Consider the following 9,500-nt stretch of genomic DNA (forward strand, 5'->3'; position numbering starts at 1 on the left):
AAAAAGCAATGATGATGTTATCAAAATCATACTGCTCTTACAGCTCCTACAGCTAATGGAATGCCAGGAACATTTTCTGGTAAAAAAAAATAAAAAAAAAAAACGATCTCTGAAGCTTGACTGGATATAGGAGAATAATTAAATTTTCCTGGTTTTCAACAGGCTGCATACTAGATAAATAACCTGTGAAATAATGAGAGACTTCAGACTCCACACAAGGTAACAGCAGCTGAGTATCTTCAGATCCTCAGAAGAGTAGTTTTGTCCCATCACTGCTGATAACATAGAACCAGGAGTGAACTTGGGAGGGAGGTAGAGATTTAGTGACCATCCTACAGCTTACCAGGAAAACTATAAAAACCACAACAAAGCACTAATCTTCTCTTACAGTAGTGCTGAAAGGCAGCATGAACAGATCTTCATGTTTCTATGATAAATAAATATGTATTCATTTCACAGAATAAAACACCCTGGATGGATTCAATAGTCAACAGCGTGAGGATACACAGGATTATTAACATAAACTGAAAAAAATTCCCCTGTGTGACTGGTGAGTGGATCAGAGCTGGGATGCAGAACCAGGAGCCATTCCATCTTAACATCCTTCAAGATCCCTGGGGTAGGTAGGACCCCCAGTAGCCCTAGACCCAGCAGACTCCATAGCCAAAAGTCTCCACTTCCAGAAATGCTGAACAACCTATAGCTCCTTCTGACCTCAGAAGTAATCAGAAAGGTCCAGCCACTCTGAAAATTAAACCAAAAACCCCATGGTCTGCAGTACTTGTTCACAAGTTTATGTTGAAGTACATAAATAATACTGCAAGACACCACCCAGCCTTCATTGAAGGCACTGGGAATTTTGCCATGGGCTTCTCACTAGTCAGTATTTTGCCCCTCACTCCCTCTGTACTTATGTATTCAGTGGAAACCAAAATTTCACTTCTGTGCTCACAAAAAAAGCCCCAAACCAAAGCAAACAAACAAACAAACAAATCCTCACCTTGAATGTTTGGATATCTTTTATGAGAAAGATTTTAAATTAAAAATATCCACATTCCCCCTTATCTTGCCATGATGCCTACACATGATGTTGCTGTTAGCTTCACATTTCCAAAGGTTTACCAGTTTCAGGTTTGTATTTTAATTTGCTCCTGTGGAAAGTTTCTTTTGCTGTGTGGTTCAAATTTCTTGTACCTTTACAAAAAAATCCCTCAAGCAATGCCTGACTGCAGTTAGGTGGATGTTTCTGCTCCCTGCAGGGAAACATACAGTAAAAACTCAGAGGATCTTGAAAATTACCTAGAAACTGCATTGCTCCTGATTTTTAAAGATACTCAGGTGTAATGGTCATATGAAATGCCAATATAATTTATAACTGTTCTTTTGGCAGTTATTATTTGTCTTCCTTCAGTGGATCATGGGCTGAGTCTTAGACTCACTTAATAGCTGTGGGTTTGTTTTTTTTTTCAAATGACACATGGGATCCACAGACCTGGAACATCCCCAGGAGTGAAATGACTCTACACAGGGCAGCTCAATACTGCTCAGCTCCTCTCCTGCTCTTTGCTTTACATGGTGGGATGTAGCAGAGAAAACCCAATATATGAAACCCAAACTTTATCAAGGACCTTAGGGTGGAATATAAATTAGTTGCCTAAATTTCCAGTGCAACTTAAAGAAAATATTTTTATGAAACTTCTGCCCCTCCAGCCTCACAGCAAATGACCTTTCTCACAGCCAAACAATTATGTGATTATTTGCACCAAAATTATATATACAGACTTCAAGTAGAAAAATTATAGCAATTTAATGGGCTACAAAACATTTCTAAGCTTTTTTTTTTCATGTTTAGCTGATGTTACTCTTGCTATTAGGAACTTATTTGAGGCAGCAGGTGCAGTTGAGTAGAACTTTACATGAAAACTTCCCTTGAACACTGGCAGCAAGAATAAAAAAAAAAAAAAAGTGTCAAGTAGCAGATTGAATTTTAGCAAATTGACCAGATGCTTTCTCTGCCTTACAAACAGCCTGTGGCCCCAAATATACAGAGGAAGAAGGAGTTGCTGTACTTTCATATCACAATTATCAGAAGAGAAGCATTTGCTTCACTCTGTGTGTGTGTGTAGGAACAGGGGGTGTTTACATTTTGCAGATTGAGAAGAAATGGGAGTGTTTCTAAATAGATGCATTTTATGTGATTAGTATGTTGCCAGTCCAGCAAAACACAGGCTTATGTGCACAAGAAATTAATTTACTCCAATTTAATTTAGCACCATTATGTGATTTATTTTTTTTTTTAGTTTCTTTATGTTTTTTAAAATATACTGATTAGCTAACAAGTGGTTTGTTAGAGTCGTGTTAATTGTTCCAGCAAGTACTGTAAGTGCAGCATTCAGACAGAGCTTAGTTAGTTTTATCCAGCACCTTTTATGGGAATCTCATGGTCGTCTGGAAGTTTCCCATCCTAGGAGAGAACATCTGTCATGATGGATAGCATTCTGATGAGAGAGGAAAGTTAAACCATGTTTTTTAATCATCTGTTGATTAGTGTCATCCTGTTTCCTTTTTTTATCCATCCCCCAAATATTCCACGGTCTTTAGGGGTTATAAGACCTCTGTCCAACACTTCTTTATTGATGCTGCTTCCTTCTCATAGCCCCAGGCTACCTGCTTTCCTCCTCCATCAGACAATTACACAGGATTAAATGTGCAGCATGAAGTGGTGGGAAGGAAAGGATGTCTTGAACTCATTATTTGGAGAGATGCGTAACAATGAACTGTTTGTGATGCTGCTGGAATAACATATGAGATAAATTAAGTGGAATTGACTTTGCCGTTTTGCATATGATAATGGAGAGTTTTATAGCAATGCTTTAAAAAAATTACAAAGGTGATTGAAATTATTATACATTTGGGTTCTACCTCATACATCAATAAGAGAGTTGTGGCAGTGTTTTCTAAATAGATAATAGAGAACAGTGAACTCATACACATGCTTTAAAACCGTGATTTGAAAATTTCCCACTCTGTTGCATAGTCATGCAGCTTGTTACTTGCACATTTAATTTCTTTTGAATCCTTTTAGCCCAGTGAATGATTATAATTATAAAATGAATGTACTGAAGACTCAATAATTTGTTATTTTTATTGCTACCTGGACACTAAGGCAGGTAGAAGTAATGATGAATGTGTGGGGCTTTTTAAAGCCAAATGTACTTATTCTGTTGGACATAGGTTTTCAACTAACTTGAAAATTTGAATGAATTTACAGTTTACAAGAGATGACAGAAAGACAGTGCTAAAAACAGGAATCTCGGTTTCCTTTCTGTTGCTCACATCAACTACTGTACTTAAAAGGGCTATGGCTGAAAACAAGGAGTAGTGGTCAGCTAATATCCACAATTAATTTGTATGTTGGTTTTGTTGTCTGGCTTTGGTGGAGTTTTTTGGTTTGGTTTGGTTTTTTGCTTGTTTGTTTTTTTGTGGCTTTTATTCTAAAAAAACCCAAATGAAAAAGCTTTTTGAGAGCCTGAAGTTTAAAAAAAAATTTGAAACTAGGTGGAAATTCCAAGGGGAAGGGACATCTTTATAAAGTTAGCAAGGAGCCTGGGTAAAACCCCATCTCATGCACATACATATATAACTTGCACTATTGCTACAACATAAATCAGAGAAAAGACTGAAACAAAAAGATGCAGTTTTCACTTCTTTTGAGACAAAAGCAGACCTGACAGCATAATTTTTGTACTTCCTTCTCACTAGGTTTAGCCAGTAACTTGGAAGTAACTGGCCAAACTCCTCTAAACAAGGGGACAGGCAATAATCTACACAGTTTAAAATACCATTTCAACACTCATTACAGAACACAGGACTGTGAGGGCAGCCATCCTGGGTAATGGAGTGGGTTCTCCTGCAGCCACAGGCAGGCAGAAAGTGTAATCCCTCGTACAAACACTGCCCTTTTACTTTGGCCGATCTCCACATCAGAAAATTAGGAGAAATCTTCCTCACGGTTCACAGCTCACCAACATTGCTGCTTTTAACCTAATTCAAGAGATGTAGGAAATAGGAAAGCACTAATGTGAAAGGAGAGGGCATGACTTTCCCGAGATTTTTGTGTTAGAAAATCAAAATCAAATGTCACTATGTATCCAGGGCCAGAATCACCTTCCAAACCACACGGAAAAAATATCACCTCCATAACTTCTCCGTAGCCCCTCCAAGCCTACAAAGCTCTGCACTAAATTTCCCTCACGCATGTTAAATCAGTTTAGTTTAGGGTTTTAGCTCCCTTTCTGTGTAGGCCGCAGGTGAGACCGGGTGTGAGGGAGGTCACATCCCCGCGGCCGGGGGTTCCTCTGGAGGGAGGACGAGCCAGCCGTGACCCCGCGCTGCTCCCGCAGGATCGCGCCTTGCCCGCAGCCCCTCGCCGACCCGGGGCTGCCATCTGCAGCTTCCGCGGCAGCCCGGGAGCTGCACAGAGCGCTTTTCACAGAGACACAGACAATAGCCGAGGGTTAGCTTGTGTAAACCAGCGGAGGTGCTGCGGAGGGGGTGGGCTCTGCGCTCACTTGCACAGCGGGGAAAGTGCGTGCCCAGCAAACAGCCTGTCCCCCTCGGAAAGCTGCGAACACAGACGAGGGCAAGCTCCTGCCTCCTGGCTGCTGACAGGGCCTTCCAGAAGCACGGGAGACAGCAGATGGTTACTGTGTGCCAACTACTAAAAAGCTGTTCGGGTACTGATGCTTTTCAGCTCTCCTGTTCAATATTCCCACATAGCTCCACGTTCTCTCTCATTCCCTTCCTAAAAGGCACATTCCTCACCTGCCATAGGAACAGGCATTACACTACCGTTTATATCTAGGAAAAACATATTTTCCTTCATTTAGAAAACTCACTCTTTTCTGTTTCGTTTTAAGAGGCACGTTTGCTTAGTCTTCCTGTGAAATCCATGTCCCCGTTTTCCATGTGATCTTTGTCTCAAACACTCAGCTTGTGCCAGGACTGCCATCTACCCCCAAAGGTGCAGAGTCAGCAGCAAACCCAGGATGATTAGTTATCACTCAGACTTCAAAAGTGTGTCACACAGGCTAGACAAAAATGATAGAAACGTTAAAAGAGACAAAGCAGAGAGAAAGGGGGAAAGCAGGGGGCAGGATCAGACTAAGCAGGTGATGTTACTTAGGAGAGTTAGTATACAACATGGTTAGATTTTACTGTTTTTCCTTTTAGGGTACCTTAACCTCTGCTCATGACTATTTTGAAATTTGTAGAAGCTCTGTAACTTTAGAAGATGAAAAATAACAGAAGGAATTGGGGGGGGATGTGGGGAAGGAGTAAACAGGTTCTTTTTTTCCTGCTTTATTTCAGTGAGACATAAAGGGGGACAGTAAATCTGATGCCCCTTCAGGACATAAAATAACTGCAGTACACAGCAGCTTCAAGAACAATGTCTATCTTGTTTCCTCCCCTGGCATTTCTGTCCCTTTGAGTGGCTCAGGAGGAGCCCATGGACTGGCTGTGTGGCACCAGGCCACACACATGCCACTGCTGTGCCCCAGGCATGTTGATTTGTGCACCCAGTCACGCTGACCCACACGGCACTGGAGCCATCCTGCCCAGCACTGTAACCCCTGCCAAGGCCCCCAGCAGGCCCAGGGAACTGTCTGCCCAGAGAGCTGGTGGAGTCACCATCCCATGAAGTTTTTAAAATAAGATTGGATGTGGCACTTGGTGCCACACAGGTGGCCAGAGGTTTAGTTAAGGTGTTAGGGCATGGGTTGGACTCGATGATCATGATCATGATCTTCCAACCTATTAGTTCTGTGAAAGGGTTGGACCACGGGCATTTTGGTAAATCAGATATAAAAGGGCTGCATTTACTGTTAATAATATACATAGATCTAATTAGGTCCTTGGGAACTCTCCCTGTACCACCATTACCAGGTGGCCTCGTCATGAAAGCAATCCTTGTGAGGAGCCATTAGTGACTGACCTGTGATGCTCCACCTGGATTCAATCCACTGCATTTTCCCAGTTACTTAGTGAGGTTTCTCAAGCAGGTGGAAGACCTCCTCCCACTAGATCAGAACTCTGCTGCAGTACCAGACTGCTGTGGAATGCCATGGCCTAATTGAGGCATGGTAATGAGCAGCAGGAGCACATGGATGTGAAATTTCATTGGAGTGGAACAGGAGTTGTTGATTCTGGTTACGTAGTGTCTGGGAATCAGCTGTAAATTTCACAGCCATTTAATTTGCACCTGTTCTTAAATGAAAGGACAGGGCCTTTTGACTCTATTGCAGTGGTCTGCATCTTCGAGCTGGATTTGGCCCTTGATACTTACTGTGCTCTGCAAGTTATGGATGCCATGTGTGCCTCCTGCATGTTCTGCATTTCCATTTCTTAGAGATAAAAATCACAGAAGGCATACCAGCAGCTATGGGGCACCATAGAACTCCAGGGCCTCTCAATGTAGCAGCAAAGCCCACCTACTGATTTGTGACCTGATGGGTGCTCTCCCTAAAGCAGTGTTGAAAGAAGACTCTAAGTACATACAAGATCTATTTCTCTCACGATCACAGGTGGTGGGGAAGAGGTCACAGTCCTTGGTCATCTCATTTCAGGCAGAAGGGGAGCTCACAGATCATCACTTGGAGGCAAACACCCAGTATCCAGCTCCTTGATCAGGCAGAGCCATCAGGAAGCAGTTACTTCCTAGATGTCAGAAGGTGAAACACTTATTGAGGTGCAGCACTGCCAATCACCACGGCATCATGCTGTTCCATAGTTAAAATTCCTGGGAACAGACCTGGCAGCAGGGAAGTATCTCTAGCTCAGCTTCTAAGAAAATTGCCTGCCAAGTGTCCCAGCCCACAGCAGTGCTGGGCCTGTGCCCTACTTTGCTGTGGAGGACGGCCAAGTGGAGAGCTGCTCCCAGAACCTTGCAGGGCAGCCACATCCTCAGAAGAGCAGCACCTGGGCCAGGCTCACCGTGAGTGTAGCTGTGGCTCTCAGATCATCACACCACGCTCCAGCAGCAAGGAGAGCTGACAGATGTGTGCATAATCCCAGGAGATGCTTTCCCTGCTAAGGGATCCTGCTGGCAGCAGTTCCTCTACACCTTTCTTATAGTCACCAACTACTTTCACTGGGCCAAATCAGGTGCCACCTGGCTTGGATGAGACAGTGACCCTAAAATTTACTCAGGCTGCCAACCATGACCCTCACTTCGGGTATTATTTGTGTTTGCCCAGGTAAAAACTTCCTCTTTTTTTTCTTTTTTTTCTTTTTTCCGTGTGTCCAGTGACTCTTTGCCGAGATGAAATGAAAGCAATTAGAGCCCCAGTTTCCTGTGCCTGTGAGCAAGGAAGGGCGGGGATGAGGTCTGTGCTCGGTTTTTGCGGCTGAGAGCGGGGCCGGCCGTGGCGGTGCAGTGCGGAGCGCACAGCGCTGCCGGAGGTGCCCGAGCCGCTGCAGCTCACAGCTCCATCCCGGGACCGCAGCCGGGAAAGGAGCACCGAGAGCGCAGCCGGGATGCCCAGAACGCTGGGACTGCAGCTGGGCACGCCAGCGATGCTGTAAGTGCAGCCGGGAACGGCCAGGACGCGGTGGCCGCAGCCGGGACCGGGCCATCGCCACCTGGTGGCCTCCGGGAGCGGCCAGCACCGATGGCTCCCGCGGGGCCATCGGGGACTGAGGCTTTCCACCCCCCTCATAAACCTCCGTGGTCTCCCTGGTATCGTCAGGCCGTGCTGCAGAGGTCGGCAGTAAGAGCCACCCGTGCCACCCTTCTTTGCAGGCCTCAAAGTTCCCGATTCCCCCATTCCTTTCCACGAAACATCCCACGGCACGTTTCCCAGTCCATTTCCAGCGCTCTCCCACCTTCTGGCTTCTGCAGGGATGTGGGGCCAAGGTCACAGTTGAGGCATGAAGCCGTGTCTGTGGTGATGAGACATGAACAGCAAGGGCAAGAGCTGAGCAAGGTCATGAACAGTCCCTTCCCATGCCCAGAACTGAGGGTTAGGACACCTGGGCAGTCTGTCCCTTTCCAGTCACTCTTCTGCTGTGCCAGAGGTGATGGCAATGAGATGTCCCACACTCCTGTACTGATAACCTCTCTCTCTGATACAGTAGAAAGTATTCTCCAAAGAAGTCTCATTAATATATATAAAAGAGATACAAAACCTAAATTCATGATGATAGATGGTGTGAAATGTTAGTGTCACACTCCTTTCAAACATTCAGGATCTGGAGTACACAAGGATTCTGTGTACTTCTCTCCCAGAATGTGTAACTTCTCTATAAGCACATAAATATTAGCTTAACTATTCTCCATTAATGGAGTTCAAAGCTGCTGCTGGTCAACACGAACATGGAATTTCCAATAGAAATGCCACCAGCAGCAAAATGGGGTTTCCTGAAAAGGCTGGGTTGGCTACATGATACCCATCATGACCAAATAGCTCCACAAATGGCTTTACAAACGCTACATATAGTTATCTTGAAAAGGAGCATGGGTTTTGTGTTGCTTTACTGTAGATTTTTATCTACAGTTTATAGAGGAAGTTTATATGGAGGAAGCTAGCAGCATTTCCCTGGTGCCATTTCCAGTGTCTGAGAAAGGGGAGCTGGAGAGAAGCTGGACATGCTCCCTTTCCTCCTCATGGACAGGTGTTCAGGGGAAAGAGACAGAAAACTAAAGCCAAAAAGGATTTAGTTGTGTCTCTGATGTTGACACTTGCAGGATCAGGTGTGTCAGACTCCTCTTACCCCTGATCTGGAGAACCTAAAAAACCTACATTAAGTGGTACAAGAACCATTTTCGAGGAGTTTCCCTTTTTCTTATGTTATACTGAAATTAAGTTTTTATATTACTTCAGAAGGGCTGTAACTTTTTGGTCACCAGGACTGGATGGGACCCAGTCATCTGCTCAGAAAGCAGGTCTCAGGTTCAGTGTTGTAGAAGTCACAGAGACTTCAAAATTGTACAAATCAACGTAAAACTACTCCTCATATAGCATCACACAAAAGCAACAGAATTTGCCACTGCGTGCTTCAGCAGCAGCACTGGATGCCCAGCTCAGGCTTTGGAAATCATGGATATGCTCCCTGTCCGCTGGTGACCTCCAACAATGTAACTTCTTGTCCCATGCCCTGTTTTTTCCATCTTTCAATACAATCCTCTGTAAAGCACCTTTATAATGCATTCACTGTGAGGTAGTTTAGCAGATGTCACACTTGTCATTGCAACAGCTGACCCAGGTGAAACACAGGGCTTTACATCCAGGATTTTGCTCCCAGATTTTGTTTCCCATTGCTCTGAAGATGCCTCCCCGATGTTCCCAGAGGAGCTTCCTCCTCCACAGCTGTAACCCCGTTAGGTTTTCTGCCCCACAAAGCCCTCTATCCATCCACAGATGTCCTCAACACCCAGAGGTTACCCTGACAGTAGCTGTAGTCGCTGGTGTGCAGCAGCAGTCCAAGAGAGAGTAAGAAAA

The sequence above is a fragment of the Cyanistes caeruleus genome, chromosome 4 (assembly GCF_971803275.1).
Source record: "Cyanistes caeruleus chromosome 4, bCyaCae1.hap1.1, whole genome shotgun sequence".
NCBI lineage: Eukaryota > Metazoa > Chordata > Aves > Passeriformes > Paridae > Cyanistes > Cyanistes caeruleus.